Source organism: Dipodomys merriami, unplaced genomic scaffold, assembly GCF_024711535.1.
Source record: "Dipodomys merriami isolate MVZ:Mamm:240054 unplaced genomic scaffold, mDipMer1.0.p SCAF_2, whole genome shotgun sequence".
In the NCBI taxonomy this organism is placed as follows: domain Eukaryota; kingdom Metazoa; phylum Chordata; class Mammalia; order Rodentia; family Heteromyidae; genus Dipodomys; species Dipodomys merriami.
The window spans coordinates 66,654,944-66,678,991 of record NW_027203381.1 but is presented as its reverse complement, the minus strand read 5'-3'; the positions used below and the strand labels follow the sequence as shown (position 1 = coordinate 66,678,991).

General features: G+C 43.6%; 1 non-coding gene across 1 annotated transcript; it reads right to left on the bottom strand.

Moving 5' to 3' along the window:
- Positions 1–7,154: 7,154 nt before the first annotated feature.
- LOC138832741 (U6 spliceosomal RNA) lies at positions 7,155–7,261 on the bottom strand. Its single transcript, XR_011373671.1, has one exon. It is a non-coding gene; the product is annotated as a U6 spliceosomal RNA (small nuclear RNA).
- Positions 7,262–24,048: the final 16,787 nt, after the last annotated feature.

Here is a 24,048-nt window from a genome sequence, read left to right as displayed (position 1 = left end):
TCTTGAGAAAAAGAAGCCCAAGTCCTGAATTCAGCCCCCAGGACCAGCACGCACGCGTGCACACACAAGAATTGAAAACTGGTCTGTGGCTGTGAGGTAGAGTGTTTGTTTAGCAAGTACAAGGTCTTGAGTTCAAAATCCTAGTACCAAAAAAAGAAATTTAATTAAATGCAGAATGGAACCTATTTAAGTATTTGGGTTAGTGGTTTGGAGGCCTGGGAGGAGGCTGCAGGAAAAAGCGAGCATTCTTAAAACCTGACTCAGTAGCATGGATGTTGGTCCTGATGTGCTCTGACCTCAGACTGGGCTCTTCCTGCTACCCAGATCTCCTCCAAGGACCAACTATATGGGTCTAGGGGACCCAAGTACACATTCTTTCTTCAAGTGAAAGATGAGGTACACCAGTTGCTAGCTGGCAGGTGAGACATCCAAGCAATGGGCATGCTCAGATCACTGTCATGGATCTCACTGTAGAGAGTTGCAGACCAACTCAAGGGCATCCAGAAGGATGGGCTGCTGGGAACTATTGATGACATTAGCATGTAGCTGGAGACAGAAGGCTTAAAGAACCGGGACCCTGATCCAGTTGTCTGAGGGGGCATAGAGGACAAGCTAGATGACTGACCACGTGAAATGTATGTCCCAGGCAAGCTTGAGACTTCTCAGCGTGCCTAAAAGGCAGCGTGGATACTACATCAGCTCAGCAACACTATCCATGTTTTTCTTTTTTTTTTTTTGCAAGATATCCAGTACTTAATTTACACTCTGCAGAGGTTCCTGAGCTTCATCTCCACCACACATTTCCTGTCAAAACAAGCATGTTTGTTCAAAGTGGCCCCCAAGGATCAAAGCCAGGGCGGGGTGTGGGGTGGGAGGGGTGGAGGAAAAAAACTCAGGCTTCAATGAAGAAAGAGTTTCTAAGGACAGACAGTTCAAGAGTAAGGCATCTCAGCATCTGTCTTTGCATCTGCTTTTGTCTGTCTGTCTGTCTGTCTCAGCATAGTTGAAAGTGTTTTGCCAGAAGAAAAAGGGCCCCAGATATAGACTAAGTTCACCACCAAGGAGGTAAAAAGGCAGGATCACAGCACCTGGGTAGGTCTCAGACATCATCTCGCAGCCCTCCAGGCCCTCCCAATCCATTCTGCGCTCTGTCCCAGTCCTTCCTCCACCCAGCCTGTGCAGCTCCCTGAAAGGCTCAATTAAGAAGGTATTTCCAGACCTCTCTCTGGCTGGCACCACTACATTTTTTGCATTCCCTGCCCCTGCTGCTTCTGGAGACTGTGATCTGTCTGTGTGCCTCTTATCTACCTCCGGAGGAGAAAGGACAGTCCTGTGACCCCATACTACAAGGGATTTTCTCCTTTGACCCGACACTTCCAGCTGGTTATTTTTTTTCCTTTCCATCATTTAGTGATGGCCATAAAGGTGCCTTCTTAGAGTGATTGTCCTTATTGTGCTTTGACTCTCCAGGACTTTAGAGCTGGTGCTGATCTGATAAATGGGATCTGATCCTTGTACCAGAGGCAAGTGAGGCAGGGAGGTTTACACTTGTGCAAGTAACACTCACACTGGCCAGCTGTGATGGAAGCCAGAGGGAACTAAGTGTGAGAAAGGCCCCACCTGGTACTTAGGACTGATTATAAATGTTAAGAGTGATAATATCAGGCCATTATGGCAAAAAGAAACTGTCCTTATTAGGTAGAATGCATGCTGCTGTCTAGGTTGTTTAAACAGATTCAGGGAGAAAGTGTCTTCTTAGATATTTGGGGGTGAGATGATTTGATGTATGAGCTTTGCCAGAAAATATTCCAGAAAATAAGTTAAGGATGACAGTTTGGCAAAACATTGATTATTTGTAGTTGTTGGTGCCAGTGATGTATACAATGAGAGTGATTATCTTATACTCTCGACTTCTGCATTGTGGGAAACTTCCAGAGTAAAATATTGAGAAAGGGAATCTAGTGATTAATTCTGACAGAAGCCAGAGGTGGTGTTGTACAGTAGGTGATATTAACGCCGGGGGTTGAAGGGCATGTCAGAATGGGGGGTGAGGGGGAGGCGGGGAGGAGATATATGCGAATTGAAAGCTCTTGGCTTTATTTTGTGCCTGTGGATCCTCTGGTTCTCCTGGGTTTTCATACTAGTAAAAGCATTTCCCCTTCTAGGGTGTGACCCATCCTTCCTTCAGACACCCTGAGGGTGGAGCCTTACGGTGAGGTTTTCTCTGGCTGCCACAGCCAGAACTGTCCTGGCCCCCAATCCCATCCACCCAGGAGGTTCCTTTCTTCTTTCTTCTTCTTTTCCTTCCTATGCTCTGCCTGGGGAAAATCATCCAAGCTCACATAGTGAATTTACAGCCTTGGCAGCCCTCCCATAATGACTCCCAAATTATCCCATTCCAAAAGTAGGAGTGGGGGAGGCCAGAAGTTCAAGACTGAGGCTCTGGGCCTGTGGTCTGAGAGCTCCGGGCGCCATCTGCTGACACACACTTGTCGCCAGCTTGGAAAGGAAGCTAATAGGGAATTTGCCAATGATGGGGACCAGGCATGTTTCAGAGCTCTAACAATGAAGGAAATTCACCGTTTAGCAGATGGCAGACAGAGAAGGAGGAGAGAGCATGTGTATGGGGACATGCATGTGTGTGTGCTTACGGATTTTTCTGTGGAGAGTATTGGGAAGTATACTTACTTCTGCCATTATTCCTAGCTCCTCCAGAATAAATAGGGAGTAAATAAGAAGGTAGTCAGGCCCAAGTGAGGTTTCCAGAGGAGAAAGACAATCACTTGGACACAGATGAACTGAGACTCAGTGGACTGAATTTTCACTTGGGGTAAATGAGGCCTGCACCATCATCAGGACCCTCCATGAGAGTACTGCTGGGTTTACGGTATCAAATACCCTGTGGACAAAGATCCTGAGATTCATTTCATTCATCCTTATTGTATTGCATAGGAAGAGCTGGAGTTCAATGAAGGAAAGAGGAGAGGGGAGGTGGAGGGAGGGAGAAAGGGAGAGAGAGAGAGAGAGAGAGAGCACCTTAATAGATTATCATTACAGGGATAAACCCTTCCCCACCTGAATTCCATATCACCACTGTCCTGCACTGCCCTACCCCACCTCTCCTTAGCTTTCTCTCCTGAAGGAATTCCCTGACCTATAAATCCTAAGAGATTTATTATTTTCCCAAGGCCTCCTCGAATTGGAAAAGATGTCTTTGCAGCCCCAGACTCAGAACTCCCCTGTGGTCAGGGCTCTACTACGGATGTAAAATTTCTCCAAGAAAGGTGATGGTGGGGACATCAGCCCTCCATCTGGCTCCTGAGGGGCCACCAATGACAATGCATTCTTTTCCCAGCTTTCTATTCACAGTGCTGGACCTTCTGGCTCAGAAACTTCTCTCAGCAAGCTGTGAGAGCAGCCACCAAGTCTAGGAAGAAAGGAAGCAGAATGAGGATTTGGGTCTTCCTATTTTCTCTCTAAAATGGTGGACTGGCGCTCTCACATCTTCTCCCCTCTTAAAACATCACTTGTGTCAAAACCCTAGAAGCAGTGCCTCTTCCTTACCTTTAGGGTAGATGCAAACTTTTCTTGTTTTTGGTGGGGGGTGTCTTTAAGGTCTACATGACCTGACCTCACCTGCCTCCAACATGCTATCTCTCTCTTATGTTTTCACACAGAGATTGAGTTCCAATTATGTCCGCTCTTCCTTGCTCCTATCTTGTTCCTCTGTGGGGTTCTGAGTGAATTTGAACATATTGTCAGGTCTCTGCCTCGCGTTCTCCTTTTCTCTACCTATAAATCCTGAAATCTTTTCTTTTTCTTTTTTTTTTTTTGGGGGGGGGTCCAGTCGTGGGGCCTGAACTCTGGGCCTGGGCACTGTCTCTCAGCTCTTCAGCTCAAGGCTTGTGCTCTACCACTTGAGCCACAGCGCCACTTCCGGCTTTTTTCTTTTTGCTTATGTGGTGCTGAGGAATTGAACCCAGAGCCTCATGTATGCAAAGCAAGCACTCTACCACTGAGCCACCTTCCCAGCCCCTCTTTTTCTTTTTTATATAGTATTTTATTGTAAAAATACTGTACAGAGGGGTTACAGTTACACAAGTAAGGTAATGAGTACATTTCCTATAGAGCATTGTTACCCCCTCCTTTGTTTTTCCCCTACCATTCCTTCCTTACCCACCTCCCCAACTCTTCCATGCTCCCCACCAAGTCGTAAAGTTCGTTTCCAATGTAGTGTCTTGTACGTCTCATTGTCACAGTGGATTAACCTGTGTCCTTGTTTCAGCATTTTCTTATTTCCCTTTCCCTCCCCAAATTAGAAAAAAAAAAATGTATATACAAGATGCAGGGCACCAGAATCAAATACAGTGACAACAGGGCTTATACCATGGGGGAAGAACATATAAAACAAAGAAAAAATCACATAGTATATTAAAAATAACAGCAACAAAGACAAAACCTCTTGTGACCCTACCTTGGGGTTTGTTCCTCTTAGCATCATCTTATATGGCCATATGTACATAGCTGGTTTTTTTTTTTTTTTTGTCAGTTGTGGGGCTTGAACTCTGGGCCTGGGCACTGTCCCTGTGCTCTTCAGCTCAAGGTGAGCGCTTTACCTCTTGAGCCATAGCACCACTTCCGGTTTTCTAGTGGTTTATTGGAGATAAGAGTCTCACGGAGTTTCCTGCACGGACTGGCTTTGAAAGATGATCCTCAGATCTCAGCCTCCTGAGTAGCTAGGATTACAAGCATGAGCCACCGGCACCCAGCTACACATAGCTTTTAACCTTTTCTGCTTGTCTGGTAAGATTATCCTAGAGCTATACTAGTTATTGCAAATAAGGGAAACCATGGGACCTATGTTTCTTTGGGCCTGCCTTACTTCACTTAATATAATCTTTTCCAAGTCTTTCCATTTCTACATACACACATACACACATACATACATACATACATACATACATACATACACATATTGTCAGGTCTCCGCCTCACACTCTCCTTTTCTCTATCTATAAATGCTGAAATCTTTTTCTTTCTTTCTAATTTTTCCCCTTTGTTGCAGAGACATATCTCAAAAGTTGCCTTCTTTTTCCCAAAAGCTTCTTGAGATTTTTTTCTGCCCCCAAATTCAACAGAATCTCCTTTGAGAGATGCCAGCATTCAGCTCAAACTTTTAGGCTGCTGCAGTTTGCAAGTCCTTGTCCCCACTGATAACCCCTTCTCTTAGGTTCGGAGACAGTGTTTGTAGCATCCTGTCTTTCTCCTTCCTTCCCCTCCTCACTCACTCCTCACCTAAAGACCCAGCATGGTTCCTAGCAGGGAGGATTTTCTCAGGGAATATTTGTACAATCGAATTTCCAAGTAACTTGTAAATGATGATCATATAATCCAATATTTTGACCATTACAGTTTGACCATTACATGACATAAATCTCTTGTGTTCCTGAGGCAGCTGCTCAGAGGATGCCCAGCTCCCACAAGTCCCCTCAGACAGGATCAGCAGGCCTGGTGAGACTCTCCTAGGAGGTCACATTCCAGAGCCTAGGACCCCCACTGAGAAGAGAGTAACCTGAACCCTGAATTCACACCTGGAGAGCTCTAGGTAAGAAATCTCCATCGCTGCTCCATCCTTCCTGGGAGCCAGGAAAGGGACGGTGTCATTCAGCTTCAGAGCACACAGGAGAGCAAAACACAGCTCCTGGTCTTGGCTTTGCTGTGTGATCAAAGCTTAGATGTGATTAACTTTCTTCCTTATCTGGACAGGGGGTGGGGGTCTAGCCTAGATCATGTTTTGAGCTTCTAGGAGCCTGATCCTCTACAACCAAAATCAGGACACACACAGTGGAGCCGAGTATATCCTGTGGATACCTTCCCATGTTTTGTCTCTTCATCATTAAAATGAAGTCACCCACAGCTGTGCATATGTCACACTATTTTGGTAATGCATAAGCTTTTTTTTAAGAGCCACAGGCAATAATTCATCTTGTTAAGAACTTCAGCCTTCATATATTGCCTGAACCTTTGAGCTTGTTAATAGTTGTCATTTTATGTGTATGAATAATGAAACATGGAAAGAACACCTTCATTTGGGACCAATGTGTTATTTCTGTTGCATAATTTCTGTAATTTTCTACTGATCAGAAGAGTGATATGATTCACAGTAAGTAAATACTGAAAATACAAAAAAAACTATTAAGAAGGAAAATGAAGGTTCAATAAAATCTTATACTCAAAAGATATCTAAAGGCCATTTGGGTGTGGCTCTTCCCAGAGCTTTTACTGGGCATATTTTTAAATATATTTTTACAAAACTCTTATCTAAGAAGGCATTAAAAAATAACGACAACAAAAACCAAAGAAACAAAAAAAAAACAAGTAAAAACAAAAAACACTGTCCTGGGCTTTTTAATGATTTTATAGAATCCCGTTGTGTAGATTTACAGTATTCTATTTTGCTAATTGCTATGGTCTCCAAAATATCCTCATTTCGTGTGTTTTCTAATTCACTTTTAGGTTATATTTCTTTTTTTAAATAAGTTTTTTTATTGTGAAAATACTGTACAAAGGGGTTATACAGTTACATGAACAAGGTAATGAGAACATTTCTTATCAAGCATTGTTGTCTCCTCCTTGGTTTTTCCCCTACTATCCCTTCCCTCCCACCTCCACTACTACACTCCCTCCCTCACGCCTCCCCAACTAAAGTTCGTTTTTTCAACATAGTGTTTTGATTACCTCATTATTACAATGGGTCAACCTGTATCCCTATTTAAACATTTTGATTTTTCCCCTTCCCCTCCCCAAATACAGTGAAAACAGGGGTTATACTGTGGGAGAGGAACATACAAAGAAACAAAAGAACCACATGGTACTTATAAATACGTTAGAAACAATAGCAAGAAAGAAGAAACCCCTTGTGTCCCTATCTTGGGGTTCATTTCACTTAACATCATCTTATCTGATCATATGTACATAGCTTTTGACCTTTTCTACTTGTCCTAGACATATACTAGTTATTGCAAATAAGAGAAACCATGGGACCTGTGTTTCTTTGGGCCTGGCTTACTTCACTTAATATAATTTTTCCAAGTGTTTCCATTTCCTAACAAATGGGGCAATGTCATTCTTTCTGATAGAGAAATAGAATTATATAAACTATGGAACGCTTCATGAATTTGCGTGTCATCCTTGCGCAGGGGCCATGCTAATCTTCTCTGTATCGTTCAAATTTTAGTGTATGTGCTGCCAAAATGAGCACTTAGGTTATGTGTATCAAAAAAAAAAAAAATAGAGTGACCAAAAGGTTTCTAATGGCCGCTGGCTACTGTAGCTCACCACTCAGCCTGGCTCTGGCATTCCAACGTGCTGAATGATGGGATGTCAAGACCGGAAGGGACTTTAGGCATGAAGATTTACAGATCCTTTAAAACAGATGGGAAAACCAAGGTCCTTAAAGGGCAAGTGCTTTGCTGCAATTCCCAAAGAGAGTTGGCGGCAAAGTCAGAGCAGAAGCGTGGCTACTTGCCCAACAAACTTCTCAGCTCACTGCCTCTCTTCAAACAAGGACCCCAAATTACATTGACGGGAAGCATGCTTGGCAGGGCTCTAAGCATCTATGCAGCCAACCTGGGCATTTACCAATCTAGCATCTACACCAGAAAAAAACATCCAGGCTAAATGCCTATATTAAATATAACCTTGTTGCTGACTGTCCGTTATCTCAACAAACAGAAATCCCCCTTCTAGGGCTCAGATCTTGGTTTTGTGAGGGGTGGGATTAAATGTTAAGAAAGAGAGCCTTCTGAAAAATAGCACTGGGGGTGGGGCGGGGAACGGCGGAGATGTGTGAAATGACTTGCAGATTTGGAAATTTAAATGTTCTCCTTAGAATGAAAGACAGATGGAATATTTGAGGGTCCCAGAGTGGGTGGGATAAGCCCTCGGCTTGGCTGTGGGCTCTCGTGCACCAGAGCCCAATAATCTGTGTCTGTGCAAGGTGAATCGCCCACCGCTCCGAGGGGAATGGAACGGCAGGGAAGGCCCTGCTTATGCTAACAAGGCACTAAATTAGAGCATTACACGCCTCATTTAGCACAACTGTGCAAAATCTAAAAGTACTAATAAATTTTCCTTGTAGGGTCAAGAATCATAAAAGGATAGATGATCAACCATTAATTAGCAGGGCAATTACAGCTTGATGCTTCTCTTCTATCTCTGTCTTCCCTCAAATGGCACAATTTGTTCCAAATGCTTTTTGCAAAGCAGTCTTTCTTAGGGGGTAAAAAAAAATGTGGCATTTGCCAAGAGAGGAGCTCTCACCCTCTGGCTCTCAGAATGATAAGAGTCGCCTAGAGGGAACAAATGTAAAGGAACAGCATTTTATCAAAAAAGAAGAATTTTGCCCTCTTGAATTGACTCACTTTCCCTCCCTGATGGTATTGCTATGAAGATATTGATGTCACTCTGATGGTCCTAGTGACACTGAAGTTTTACCAGATCCTGCAAAACACAGTCCTCTGGCATGAAAGGAATCAGTCTTTCATTAGTTTGCCAGAGACCATTGGGGAGGGCACAGTCGCTAGTAGGTGATTGTCTCTTTTCTGTTCCTATGTGTAATTCAGAAAGTTGAGCTTGGGTTTTATTGTAAATCTAAGCTGAAAGTCTTAAGCCTGTTGCAGGTCTCTCTGCTAGTTTCTATCCCAGCTCTGGGAACCTTGGTGTGCCACTGGGTATAAAGTAGATTGTTTGGATAAGATGTGAAGTGATGCCCTGATAATATTGGTCAGGCCTCTTCCCCTTCACAGACCTGGACTCAGGCTGGTGGGGCAGGTGAGTGCCTCCAGAAAGCAAACAGGGGCCAACACTGACACTTTCTGTCATTCTACTGGATGGTCCTTCTGGCATCTGTGAATACACATAAACAATAGCCAGAGGAAAAGTTCAGCTCAGTGTGTTTCAATCTCATTTCTTTGGGTTAGTCATGGCTTTGGAGATACAGAAATACCCAGATATTTTAAGCTCTTCTTCTGTTGTATCTGATCACTAGAACACCAATGGACTTCTGTTCCTATTTTCTGCCCTGAAGGGAGTGCAGAGAAACTAATTCAGAGCTTCTTTTTGATTCTTTAACTGGTTCTCATCCCTAGAAAAAAAATCTTCATTTTTTCAAAGAAGTTACCACTCAACTAATCAGTTTATGAATGCAATGCATCTTGATCGATGCATCATTCACGGCTGTCCCTCTTAACTCTCCTCTCTCCTGATTTTTCTTAATTCTGTAGGGTATATATGTATTGAATTTTATTTTTGTAGTGTGTGTGTGTGTGTGTGTGTGTGTGTGTGTGTGTGTGTGTGTGTATGTACTGGGGCTTGAACTCAGGGTCTAGGCACTGTCCCTTAACCATTTCACTCAAGGCTGCCACTTTGAACATCTCCACTTCCAATTTGTGCTTGTTAATTGGAGAGAAGAGTACAGACTTTTCTGCCTAGGCTGGCTTTGAACCTCAATCCTCAGATCTGGGCCTCCTGAGTAGCTGGGATTACAGGTGTAGTCATCAATACCAGGCTCAGAGAAATTTTTGAACAAGTGAAAACTCTATCTTTAAGCCCTCCCACCTCCAAAGGGCCCAGGATGGGCAAATGCAGACTTCCTCCAAAAGGGAACTGAAGGGATGAAACCTGAGATGCAGTGCCCAGGGGTTTGGGGGGAGTCCTCCCCTTGGGTTGATCTCTGGGAAGGCAATGAGTGGGAGCTGCAGAAAGGACCTTGCTGGGTCGAGGGCCCGTTTTCCAGCTTGCAGATGCCAGGCTTCCTCCTCTGGCTCTTGTTTCCCACCTCTAGCCACTTCTTGGCACTGGCCCAGCAATGGTTTTAATTGGTCTCGGACCCTCTAGTTTCTGTCAGGCAATGGAACCACCACTGGTCCAGTATGTTCTGCATACCAGTGAAAGAATGCTCTTTCCAAGACACAGGCCCTGGTGGTAATGGGTTTGAACTCATAGCCTTGTGTTTGCTAAACAGATGTCCTAAGGCCAAGCCACATCTCTAAAAGTGCACAGCTTTGACCTTCTGGCCTTTAGTGTCTAACCAGTGTCCCTCTGGTCACCCTGGATGTCCTTCCCCCACCACTTCACCCCTCCCTGAGCATTGCCTATCTCTGGTCTTGCTGTGTCTTCTACTTTCAAAGTGGTTCTAGAAAAAAGTGGCCTAGAAAAAAAAGCCAATTCACCCTTCAAAACCAAACCAGGTGGCCTCTCCATAGTATAACCTCCTGGACTTTTGTGGGTGGGTCCTATCACCTGCTCTCCATGTCCCCTCCATGTGAAGATCTGTGTGTCTCTTCCTGAAGCTCTGTGAAGGAAGTCCTGCCATATCCATCTTATGGCCTTAGTCCTAGACATAGGGCCATGACCAATCACCTCTAGACACCATAGGCCTAAATGCTTCTCAACTGTCAATGAACAGCTACTTGTACTATGTTAGTCCAAGGTCATGGGGTCCTTACAACCAACTCTGGAACTCTCAAGAACATAGACAATGCAGTCTGTCCCAGAGAACTATGTGTAAATTCCACCACATCCCATCCACTTAAAGGAGTCAGATGGAAGGACCTTAGGGCTTCATTAGCCCAAGCAAACTGACTTCCAGTCAGGCAGGTGGAGGAATGAAGAGGATTTCTTCCACACAAAGCTGGGTTCAAAGGACCAGGGCTCAAGTTCATACCTTTATTAGTTACAGACTCTGGACAAATCTGAGGGTTGCTTTCTTCATCTGTAAAAGGAACTTTATGAAGATTTCCTAAGAGATGTAAGCTGCATAGGGCACATGCTAATGTTCTAACTGATGATATTTTACATTGCAGGCAACCAGGCCTATGTCCTGTTCACTTCTGCATCTTTTGCACTGAACACCCGTGTACAGTTCACATCCTATACAGAGTATGTATTGAGTATGCAAATGAATAAAGGAACCAAGGAAGCTGAGTGAGTGGACACATGGATGAATGAGCACCAGAGTTCTATGTCTCCAAACCCACACTCAATGCTCTGCAAGACCGAAAGCCAAAACTTCCCCTCACCACCTGCCAGCCTTTCGGTGACGTGACCCATGTGTGCAGCAGCTTAGTAGCTTAGCAGAGAAGCAGACATTGAGGAACTATAATCACTGTTCCAGAAATATACCCTGGGCCCAATCCCGAAGCTCAGGAACTGTAGAGACCCTTGTAGTTTCCACTTTTGTCCTCAAGCAAGGCAAGGGTTGGCTGTGGCCAAATGGATAAGGACTGGGGTGAGGACAAGGAACATGAGGAAATGGGTGGCCTTCCCCAGTGATCAGTGATCGGAAATGGCATAGCTGACCCAGCTCACACAGTCTATGACCACAGGCCACCCATGAAGAGCCCTGGATTAGAGTTAAAGACCTAGAGTCAAGTCCAGAACTACCATTCAATATCACGTGGCCTTGGGGAAATTACTTGACCCCTTTAAAAAGAACATCTGAATAGTTCTTGTGTCACGAGGTTATGTATGGAACATGGGGGAAAAAAATCTGGAAACTCCTAGGATGACATTTGGCTTTAAATACTTATATATTTACATGTTGAACAAAATTCATCAGATATACACAAAATGAAAAATTATGTGCTCATAAAGAAAAATGAAATCATGTTATTTGTAGGAAAATGGATGAAACTGGAGAACATAATTGTGATCAAGAAAAGCCAAGCTCAAAAAACCGTATATTGTATGTTTTTGCTCATTATGTGGAAGCTAAACCCACAAGACATATTTACTAATGAGCACGCATATATGTATATGTACACACTTATATGAATAATTATGTGTGTGTGTGTACACATACAGAATGTGATTCTAACTATGGAACTGTTGGGAGTCCTCGCCTGTTGACGATTGAATCTGGCCTATTTCTTTTCAGTTCTCTTCCATTTTCCCAACAGGAACTATTAGAAGGAGGAGGAAGGGAAGGGGAAAGGGAAAAGTGGTCACTTTAATATTAATTACCATTATGTTGGCCAGACATGGTGGCTCACACCTGTAATCCTAGCTATTCAGGAGGCTGAGATCTGAGGACTGCAGTTCAGAGCTAGCCTGGGCAGGAAAAGCTGTGAAACTCTTATCTCTAATTAATCACCAGAAAACTGGAAGTGGTGCTGTGGCTCAAGTGGTAGAGCCCTTGCCTTGAGCTGAAGAGGTCAGAGACAGCACCCAGGCTCAGAGTTCAAGCCCCATGACCAAAAAAAAAAAAAAAAAAAATGTTGAAGATGGCAGAAAGAATCCCAGAGAAAGTTCTTAATCAATAGAGGTTGAGGGAAGTGGGCAAGAGATGTCACTAGAGAAGATTTTTCTGTGCAAAACACAATATATGCATGTCAGAAATACCATGATGAAACCTCTTGATTCAGTTAACACAGCTTAAAAGAAAAACAATAGCAAGAAAGTAAAACAGTCTCTGCTGAGTCTGGGGTGTGTGTGTGAGTGAGTACCATGGGTAGGGTTTAGGCTAACTACAGGAGTGAATGAGGATGAATAGAGTGGAAGTAGATTGTGTTTGCAAGTATGAAACTAGAACAATGAAACCTGCTGACATTGTTTTAAGATGGGGGCAATGGTAAGGGAGAGTGAAAGAGATGAGATTAACTGGTATACATTGACATATGGGTGGAAATGTCACAATAAAACCTCACTTGTACAAGAATGTATGCTAATAAATTATTTAATAGTTAATAATTCCTGGATCATCCTAAGTGGAGTACCCTACATGGCTTTAAACTTTTATTCATTCATGTGTTCAACAAGATGCATTGATTGCAACTACCAAGGCACAGACACTGTTCTGAGAAATCAATAAATTCTTCCTCCTTTGCTTCTTTCTTCCTCCCTTCTTGTATTCAGGAGAGAAGAGGACTTGGACATTGTTTGGTTTCAACATAAATTCCTGAGCCAATAAAACCCTGTTTCTGAATCAGAACTTCTCCCTGAGCCTAGGAGAGAGAAACGATGCAAGACAGCTCCACATTTCCTGGCCGATTCCTCTCAACAGGCTGGAAAGAGACAAATCAAATTAAAACTTCGGAGGGGTGATGTGGGAACGTCCCCAGATGAGGCTCTGGGAGCCAGATGTGGTGAGACAGTCTAGGAGGGTTGGGAGAAGTTGAGGCTTGTCCTTCGAGTTCCCAGTTATCTCCCGTTTCCTTTGGGAGCCTTAAAGACACAGTCTTCCCAAAGCAGCCTCTGAGGTGGCCTGCAAGGCTTTTGTCCCTGGCAGCAGAGAAATTTCTGCTTCAGTGGCTCCAAACAAGGCTTGCATTAACTCCAGACCTGCGAGGGGAGCACGTATAACAAAACCCAACACCGTGTCCCAGCCCTCAGACAAGCACAGAAACAAATGGTGCCGGAATTTTTCAGAATAGAATCATCCGCTCAATGTCACTGCATACATTTACCTACCTCAGTGGCTATTCAGGGCCCCTTTCAAGGAGACTATCAATAGAGATGGATAAGGCAACATCTCTATGGCAACATCTCCACTGAAAAATGATGGCAGCGACAGCGAGAGGGAGCGATGACCTTTTTTTTTTTTTTAAAAAAAATACATACCCAAACATAACATGACGGCTGGCACCCTCGAAGGGCTCTTTGGCTCCCAGGATGTAGGACTGTTAAAACAATAGTGGGGAAGCTCATGACAAGACTAATTAGTGGTACAAGGGGTTCATGCAAATTCAAGACCAAGAGTTTACACAATGAATTAAGACCTGGGTCTTTGAGATACTGAAATTTGTCAACAAAATTAACATTCCCTCTCTTGGGAACTCTCAAGCTGAAAGAGTTTATGAGGACCTTATTTTAAGTGTCCAACTGGGGGGGGGGGGGGAGGGTTGTTCAAGAGGAGAAAAGATGGAAAAGACAAATAGTAGCCACCAGCTGGCTTTCAAAGCCGGTTTCTAACCCAGCAGGTCTCTGCTATGGGGCCTCCTATACAGCCCTCCTCCCGCTCTGAGACCTTCACATATTAAGATGTGAGGATAGAGTAGCCTCCATGAACTCAAAATCAGAGAAGTTAAGGAGCTGGGTGCTGGTGGCTCATGCCTGTAATCCTAGCAACTCAAAAAGCTGAGATCAGCACATCCTTGCTGGAAGCTGGCACTGCAGAAAAGTCTGTGAGTCTCTTATTTCCAGTTGATCAGCAAAAAAATTGGAAGAAGAGGTGTGGCTCAAGTGGTAAAGTGCAGCCCTGAGCAGAAAAAGTCAAGCTCAAATAAAACGAAAATTAAGGGGGCTTTATGGTTTAGAGGAGTGTGGGTAGAGAGAGTCTAAACCAATGACAATGTTCACATTGCTCAGAGCAGCCTCCCCTTCCCCAACAACACTCGTTAAGAAAGGAGAGTTGTGCAGTCTGTCAGTGTAGGTACCTTGAGAGCCTCCTAAAATGTCCCATCCATTGTCTCAGCGGTTTATCCAACTGTTGGAAAGGATAGAAAAAAGCAAAACAATAATAACAACAACAGAACCAAACCAAACCTAAGTTATTTCACCCATTAATTACTTTGGGAGTCCAAGTAAAGACCTGGGAAGAGAAGCCAAGACCAAGTTGTGGGAAAGTTGTCAGGGCCAGTTTTGGACTGTTTCCATTTTCTCTGTTTCCTTTCCCCCGTGACCTTAGGCAAATCATTAACCTTGTTTGCTTCTCCATAAAATGTGAAGTATTTGTGGATTGGTAGATGAAAGATTCCAGGGAGAGTGCAGAGTTTATATACAACGCCCTTTATGCTCAGCACGTGAAAGAAATTAGCTATGATGGATGGAGCGTCAAGTGTAATATCTGTGGCTGAAGCTCACTGGACCTGAGTGTTTGCATTCTTGGGCTTTAAACAGCCTTTGTTTGTTTGTTTGTTTGTCAGTGGGGAATGGGCTGTGGCAGATAGCTCTTGTCATGTATGATGTTCTTTGTAGGTCAGAGCTCTGGGTGGCGACTTTGCTAGACCTTGAGTTTGCTTGGTGGCAGATGCATAGTGCCCTGATCCTAGACCTACCCATGGGACTCCTAAACCACCCCCTCTTCAGGATAGGCTTGTCTTCATCTTGTTTTTTTTTTCTTCCTTCATCTTCATGTTTTCCAAATATATATGTACTCTCTTAAGAAAGTTGTGAGTTTCAATAATAATCTGTTCTAATTTCTCAAAACCACAATGAAAATGGATGTTTTTCCTATAGTACATAAAAATGCAAATTAGATCATTTTTCTTTTTGGGTTCTATATCTCAAAACAAACACCTTTTCCAGAATTTTGAAATTCTATTAGCACAACTACAACACTTAGTTTTTGGGATACGATAGATATTAATTGTACTAATGTATATCAATTTCTCTATTTCAATCATATATAATTGATATATGTTACCTGTAATGACTGTGAGGGCTACAAAAATGCATGAATGGACAAACATTCAATTCAGTTAAAAAATTCTGGAAAGTTCAAAAGCAATAGATGCAATTTTGCTCATTCTGTGAACTTTCATTTTAACCAATTCCTTAACATTATCACATTAGAAGGGTATCACAAATTCTATGTAAGTGGCTGAGATAACATTTTATAAAAATTATTACCATATAATATATCATGACCCTTTTTCAAAAAGTGAAGTCAACCTTTCCTCCATCTTTGCTTTATCAGAAGTTGGTTTCAGCCCAGGAAAATGGACTAGGTGACTATTTTTGGCTCATCTCTAGTGATGATAAACACACGTTGAAAGTCTAGCTTTTCAAAGTTGTGTTCTGTTCATGGATGTGAGGACAACTGTCATTTCTACAAGGTCTGGCACTTTACACCATCACCTCTATTTGTGAGAATGGTGAAATGAATGAACTTGTGCTAATTTTTTGCTTCCAATGGCATTTGCAGATTAAAATGCCATTGGCAACACAAGCAAGAGTGGATGTATACACTAGGCTACTGCACTTGCTGTCCCCAGCAGAGTTTAATCATGTGAGTGGACAGGACAGCTTCTGACCTGCTACTTCTAGTGCACAGGGGTCCTGCAGAGTAAAGGGACCATACACCGCCAGTTCCTAGGCCCTCACCAAGAGTAAAGAGGAGGACTCTTCCATTTGTTAGGATATGGAAAGACTTGGAAAAAATTATATTAAGTGAAGTAAGTATGTTCCTCCCCCATCGTATAACCCCTGTTTTCACTGTATTTGATTCCAGTGCCCTGCATCTTGTATACACACTTCTCTGCTTCAGGGAGTGGAAGGGACAAAACAAAATGCTGAAATAAGGATACAGGTTGAATGGGAAGGGATGGGAAGGGGAAACAAAGGAGGAGGCTACAATGCTTGATAAGAAATTACTCATTATCTTGCCCATGTAATTGTAACTCCTCTGTACAGTATTTTCACAATAAAAAAAAATAAAGGACGAATTTCTATTCACAAAAAAAGGATACAGGTTGACCATCGTAACAATAAGATGTACAAAACACTATGTTGAAAACAACTTTACAACTTCGGTGGGAGGGGGGGTGGGAGGGAGAGGAGGGCAGGAAGGGTAGTTGTGGTGGGAGGGAAGGGATGGTAGGGGGAAAACAAAGGAGGAGGCAACAATGCTCAATAGGAAGTATACTCATTGCCTTGCTCATGTAACTGTAACCCCTCTGCACAGCATTTTTACAATAAAAAAACGTACCAAAAAAAAAAAAAAGAGGAGGGCTCTTGGTTCTGCTCCTCCTCTTGTCCCTCTCTATCTACAGCCCCCATTGCCACCAAAAATTTTTTAAAAAGAGAGATAATCACCTCTGAAAACACCTCAAATATACCATATTGTAGAGGTGCTTTGAGGTCCACTTAGCACCATTCCATCTTCTCATAACCTGTATGTGTGTGTGTGTGTGTGTGTGTGTGTGTGTGTGCCCATGCACATGTGCATGCACGCACACATGTGTACACACGTGCACAGGTGCTGATCCTGGGCTTGAACTCAGGGCCTGGGCATTGTCCCTAAGCTTCTTTTGCTCAAGGCACAGTGCCACTTCTTTTTCTGAGTAATTTGTTGGTGATAAGAGTCTTATGGACTTCCCTGACCATCCTGGCTTCAAACCTTGATCTCCAGATCTCAGCCTCCTGAGTAGGTAGATTACAGGTATGAGTCACCAGTGCCTGACTCATATCCCTTTGGAGTTTCCAGAATAATGTCATTAGCAGAGGATCTACTGATTTAAACAGGAAAACCACAAGCAAGGTTTCTGTTATGATATGGGTATGCTATCTCTTTTTAAGACTCCATGTACTGGAATTCCCTAGTGCTATTGAGGGGCATTGGGCCTTTAGAGGTGTGGCCTACTGAGAGGTAATTGGGTAGGAAGACAACACCTTGAAGGGATTAAGTGCAGATTGTTGTAAATTTGGTCTCTTAAACTTGGTCCCAAGGTTGATGCTTTTCACACAGCACAACATCTTTGCTATTGGGGGGGACTCAAATTTGATTTCCAAAAGTATGAGCCAAAATAAAACCAGTTATAACAGACACTATTCTTTCCTCCATCTTTCTGTACTGACATCATGGTGTGCATGAACGTCTCGGGCCAGTACCCTCGAGAGCATCAGCCATGCTGAGAGGAGAGGGGGACCCCAGGTCCTCATCATCCAAAGTCATTGTCCTGTTTCTCATGGTGAGGATGAAGCATGGCTACATTGGCAGATTTAAAGTCATTAAGGATCACAGAGCTGGGGGAAATTGTTGTGAACCTCACAGGCAGATTAAAAAGTGGAGAGTGATCAGCCCCCAATTTGATGTGCACCTTAAAGGCCTTAGGAAGTCATCTGCTTCCATCCTGTCGGTGTGGCTTGATTGTATTGATGACCTCAGTTGGCATCATGGACCAAGAGGAGGAAAGAGAGAAACCACCAGGAGGGGAAATCCTGGGATTCTGTGTGTGTGTGTGTGTGTGTGTGTGTGTGTGTGTGTGTGTGTGTGTGTGTGTGTGTGTGTGTGTGTGTGTGTGTGTGTGTGTGTGTGTGTGTGTGTGTGTGTGTGTGCGCGCGCCAGTTCTGGGGCTTGAGCTCAGGGCTTGGGCACTGTCCCGGAGCTTCTTTTGCTCAATGCTAGCATTCTACCACTTGAGCCACAGTGCCACTTCTGACTTTTTCTGTTTATGTGGTACTGAGGAGTTGAACCCAGGGCTTCATGCATGCTATAGGCAAGCGCTCTACCACTGAGTCACATTCTCAGCCCCTGGGATTCTTTTACTAAGGATTAAAACATGCATACAAATAAAATGCCTCAATGGAAACAAACAAAAAACTCTGAAGTTGGCTATTCTCTGCAGATTTGCCATCCGGTAGGGAAAAGCTGAGGAGTTTGTTGATTTAAACAGTGGCATTTGCCCCACTTCTGAGAAGAGAGGTGCAGAAGTGTGTCCTTCTAGTCACATAATAACTGTGTGCAGTTATCTCTTGCTAGAACCCCTTCCAACTAGCTATGCCACACCTCCATGATTATAAACATCTTCTTACAGATTGCTGAGGCCCAGCGGGAGTTACACCAAGTTTATACAGCAAACAAAACCTGAAAGAGGCCAAAGGTGCTGCACGCACAGCTTAGCACTAGGCTACATTTCGGTTGTTGGGCTAACTCCATATCTCCATCATGGGCTGTAGCATGATCTTTGTGCTGTAGTTCCCACGCACCAGGGATTTTGTTTAGGGTCATAACCCATCTAAACTTACTGAGATATAAAAAAAATCCATTTTTGCCTCTAATAATATCCTGCTGACCTAGCCAGAGATCTGTGAGGGTCAAATGAATAATGAATGAGGAAATGACTTGTAAAGTGATAGGTGATGGGCAATTGGGAATCTCTCTTATTCCAGCTCCTCCTCCCACTCTGCTCTCAAGTTCAATGCTGGTCATTCCCCACACAGCGGATGCTGATTTGGCTTGGTTGCCCCCACCCTCACCCCCACCCCAAGCATGAAACAAACAATCTGCCTCCCAGGGGAGATCAGAAGATCTCTATGTGGCCATTTGTAAACCAGAAGCATTGAAAAGAAAAAAGAAAAAGCATGCTTCTGCTTGTTTTTTTCTTAATTGCCAAGTGACATCTACCACAGGAATCCATGCCCAGCCCCAGGGGCTGAGGAACAGGATGAATGAAGCTCTAGAGAGGTTGAAGGGCAGCAAGTCTGTTGCACACATTGCCTGCTTTCCTGAAGGCTCCAGAGCAGCTGGGTCTGAATGATTGCCATGAGGCTTTCAGCTCTGTTCTAAGAGCTGCTGTGGCCTAGGGCCACCTGTCCAAGTCCTGACCTTCTGTGCTATCCTGTCATACACAGGGCATGTGGAGGGGGCTAGGGCAAAGTCAGGAGAAGAATGGAGCTTCTAGAGCAAGAAATAGTGAGAAGTACTACAGGCAAGGACCATCCAGGGAGCCTGCCCTAAATCCAGAGCTCTGTTGTGTCCTGATGGGCCTTTCATGCAAGCCTGGAACTGGCATTCTTGCTTGGGGCCTCTAAAAATGGAGATGAAAATCTCATTCCTATTGTAGTCAATGGAAAAGTGGTACCAGATATCACTAGGTGTGAGGACAGTTGATTGCATTTTATGTTCCACAAGGTTTAACTGAATTCTTCCGGAGGGCCTGGTACTGTAAAGACTTAGGGGACACAGACACAGACACCTCCCCTGCCCAACTTCAAGCTGTTGTTGAGCTTGGTGGTGCTGTTGTTGCAGCCTGCCATCCCAGGAGCTACCAACAGGGGGCGACTATCTGGAGCAAAGTTTATTGCTTTATCCAAACCCAGGAGTGCCTGACTCTGATTAGAGGAGTCAGGGAAAGCCTTGGGAGTTGGGGAGAGATGGGAGGCTGGTTGATCTCAGGGTATAACAGACCATTCAGAGAATCTCACAATCACTGGCTGGATCCTCATAAAACTGGTTCTAGAAGTATCTGCCTTCTACAGACAGGGAAACTGAGGCACAGAGATTACTTGCAGATCCCATAGTGAGCTAGAAAGTGGCAGTGCAGAGGTTTGAATCCAGACAATCTGGCTCCAAGTTATTTATATAAAATAAATGCATAATTAAAAGGATCGCAAGAGTCTAGAGATGGTATCCTATGAGATAAAGAGGTTTTGCTGTATTTCTTTTGCCATTCTGATGGTTTTCATGAAAAATTAAATAAATAGCTTTAAAATGAGTGACCGGCATGAAGACTATACAGCTTGCCCTCAACCTGATTTGGGTTCTTGAGATGGGCTGGTTCAGGGCAGAGTAGTGTAAGACAGATGTGGCCGAGTGCTGGCTGATACTCAACTTCCAATTCTCTTCTCTCCATCTCTTCTTTAAATACCACATTTGAAAAGGTGAACATAAAATCACCAGCCTGTTCCATGTGTAGAGCCCAGTGGTTCAAATCCATGTGGTGGTCTCCATGCTTGGCTACTGTCCAGATTGTCTTTGTTTATTAGGTTAGTGGATGGAATACAGAATAGGAAAAGGGCTTGGATTTGGTAAAGGACTGAGGGAGGCAGTGGCCTGAGGGAGGGAGGGGTGTTGAGTTCTTCTTGTGTGACTCCCACAAGGCAGTCAGCACGATCATTCTCATGACAAAGCGGATTGAGGACCTTCCAGGCGCCAGCCAGATCATCCTAGCTGTGGGCCCTGCTTAACGCAGGCAGCTTCATCAGTGGCTAGAACTCAGCCATCCTCCCAGAAACCTGGCCCAGGCTGCTGCTCTCACCATCCACAGCCTGGATGGTCACCAGCTATACTGTGCCTGCCAGATACCCAGCAGGCACAATCAGGGGAGACGCATTTACACAGAAGCTTCTCCTTTCTCTCCATCCAGTTGCATAACAGGCTTAACTGAAGCCCAGCAATGCCAGGAAATCAGTAAGAGGTAGGGGAGGGGCAGTCCCCAAACCAGGTGGTTCACAAAAACCAGGTCTCCACCTGAGTTGATGCTGCCTGGTTTCTGAAGGCATTGGGAATGAAGAAAATAGGAATCCACAACAAAGACAAGAAGACTCCACTCTAAAGTCTGAAATGGGAACAGAAGGTCAGATTGGAGATAGCCACCAGTCAGATGTGTTTTCACAAAGCCTTCATCCTCTTGTGGACAAATGAGATTTGGCTACTGGGAGATGGAGACAGGGGAACCATTCAGCACTGCATGGCCTGTCATTCTATCCTTGTGCTTGAATGACACTCTCCTTGGCCTTCATCACAGAGCCTAGGGCCTAGATTCTACACAGCCCTGTTGGCCTGGCTCCCGCCAGCTCCTCCAGGGCACGGCTCTGATATCCTGCCCAGGGCTCAGGCATCAGTCACCATTGTGGCTGTATCTCCTCTGACCTTACAAGGCACTATGTGATCTCTCTCTCTCTCTCCCTCTCTCCCTCACCCCACCCCCTCTCCTTCCCTCGCAGACTTCTGGGTGGACCACAGGGTAGCAGAGGAGGCTGAGCTCCTTCTAAGCCGAAGTGGCAGTCTTGAACCTGCCTCCAACCTGAATCCTGAGACTCAAAGGAGGTCTTGGGAGTCTCAGGATCACTGAAAAAGCAAAAACATTACTAGCATTTAGCAAGATTTGCTGGTCAATATACAACGTTAATAATATACCATTCACTGGGTTTCCTGCCAGCAGCTTAAATTTGGAAAGAAGCAAACAGACAGTTTTACAAAATATAAAATATAAAGCACTCAGAAAAAACTTAGGTTAACCAAAATCATCTTAAAATGAAGAACAAATATCTTGGATTCATACTACCTTATTTTAAAATTTACTATTAGCTGGGTGTTGTAGCACATGCCTGTAATCCAAGCACTCAAAAGGTTATAGTAGGAAATCACAAGTTCAAGGCCATCCCTATCTTATTCTGGATCTTGAAAGAAATGCTTTCAGTAAGATGTTGGCTAAAGGTTTGCAAGATATAGCATTTATTACTTATATTATGCAGTGATTTTTTTTATCATAAAGGGTGTTGAATTTCATCAAATAACTTTTCTACTAACAAGAAAAAAGAATGTTTTTGGTATCTTGGAGTACAGAGATATTTCTTTTCAAAGGAAAATAAAATGCTAACCATAAATGTTTAAATCAATAAGTTCTACTCTCAAAAAAAATAAATCTATCAAAATTTAAAATATCTACTTATTAAAAGAAAAATAATTAAAACATGAAAACCATGGTACATTATAAAACAAAATATTTGTAATAAAATATACCACTAAGAGCTAGGTGCTGGTGGCTCATACCTAATCCTGACTACTCAGGAGGCTGAGATCTGAAGATCATGGTTCAAAGCTAGCCTGGTCAGAAAAGTCCCTGTGAGACTCTTTGCATCCAAAACCCTGAAATGGCTCTATAGCTTAAAAGTGGTAGAGCACTAGCCTTGAGCAAAAGAGCTAAGTGCCCAGGCCCTAAGTTCAAGCCCCACAACTGACAAAAATAAAAATAAAAAAATAAAAAAATATATACCATTAAGAACTTGTATCGAAAGCAAGAAAATAACTCTTATAAATCAGTGTTTTTAAATATAATTTTTAAGAAATCATAAACAGGGGCTGGGAAGGTGGCTCAGTGGTAGAGTGCTTGCCTTGCATGCATGAGGCCCTGGGTTCGATTCCTTAGTACCATATAAGCAGAAAAAAAGCCAGAAGTGGCTCTATGGCTCAAGTGGTAGACTGCTTGCCTTGAGCTGAAGAGCTGAAGGACGGTGCCCAGGCCCAGAATTCAGGACCCACGACCGCTAAAAGCAAAGACAAAAACAAAAAGAAAGAAAGAAGGAAAGAAATAATAAACAAAGATATATTCATGGCCAATAAACACATGGAAGTAACTATCACAGAAATGCTCCCATCATGCCTGAAGTCCTGAAAGGAAAACAGTCTTCAACACTGGGCATGGTGCCTCCTGCTTGAAATTCCAGAGCTAGGAGGCTGAAACAGGAGAGTCTAAAGTTCAAGTCCATCCAGCCTATGCTATACAATGAGTTCAAGGCCACCCATCCAGCCTATGCTGTACAATGAGTTCAAGGCCACCCTGGATACATAGCAAGACTCTGTCTCAAACAAAAAGAACAAAAGACATGTATAAAGAAGCTATTAAAAGGCATTTGATAGACAAAATGATTAGCAGAGCCATGTGAAGGGTGAGGGTAGGGGTGGGGAAAGTCAATCCTGAGTACTGGCAACAAGAGATCGACTTGTCTATAGCAAATATTAAAATAATAAGGTCAGCTATACATTATCTGCCTTTTATCCTTACCACAGATAATAGTTAAGCCCCAGTGCAATATCTAATCTGACTCTCACTGTTTCAACATATTCCTGGTTTAAAACCTTTTGGAACTAGGAACTGCTGTTTTATGATACTCCTTCAGATTTTGTTACCTGATCACTTACTGGATGCTCAATCTAGCACACTCCTCAACATTTTTCCAGATCATCTCCTAAAGAGAGAAATACCTCTTCTTGATTTAATTTAATTTAATTTTTTGGTGCTGGGCCTGGGGCTTGAGCTCAGCTGTCTCCAAGCTAGTGTGCTCAAAGCTAACACTCTACTACTTGAGCCACAGCTTCACTTCTGGCTTTTTGGTGATTAATTGGATGGACTTTCCTGCACAGGCTGTCTTCAAACTTTGATCCTTAGGATCTCAGACTCCTGAATTGCTAGGATTACAGGCATCAGCCACTGGCACTGGCTTTATTTGATTTTTGATCCCTGAAGGAAAGCTTAGGCTGGGAGTGGGTAGCCAAGAGTATGTATAGGTAGCTAGAGTGAATGTAAGAGGACAGTAGAATCTTTTCTAGGCCGAGCAGCATACAGAGCAGGCTGGGTAGTGTGGGCAAAACAGCCTTGGATGGTTCTCTACAGAAGGAAGACACGTGCTGGGAGAGTGAAATTCTGTCTGTCCCCCAGAACAGAAGTGAAAAGTACATGACAGCCACCATATTCTTTGTGGCTGGGTTCAACTTTCTCCTCAGTAAAATTAGCTGAGAAATAGTACCTAACTCTGTAATCTATG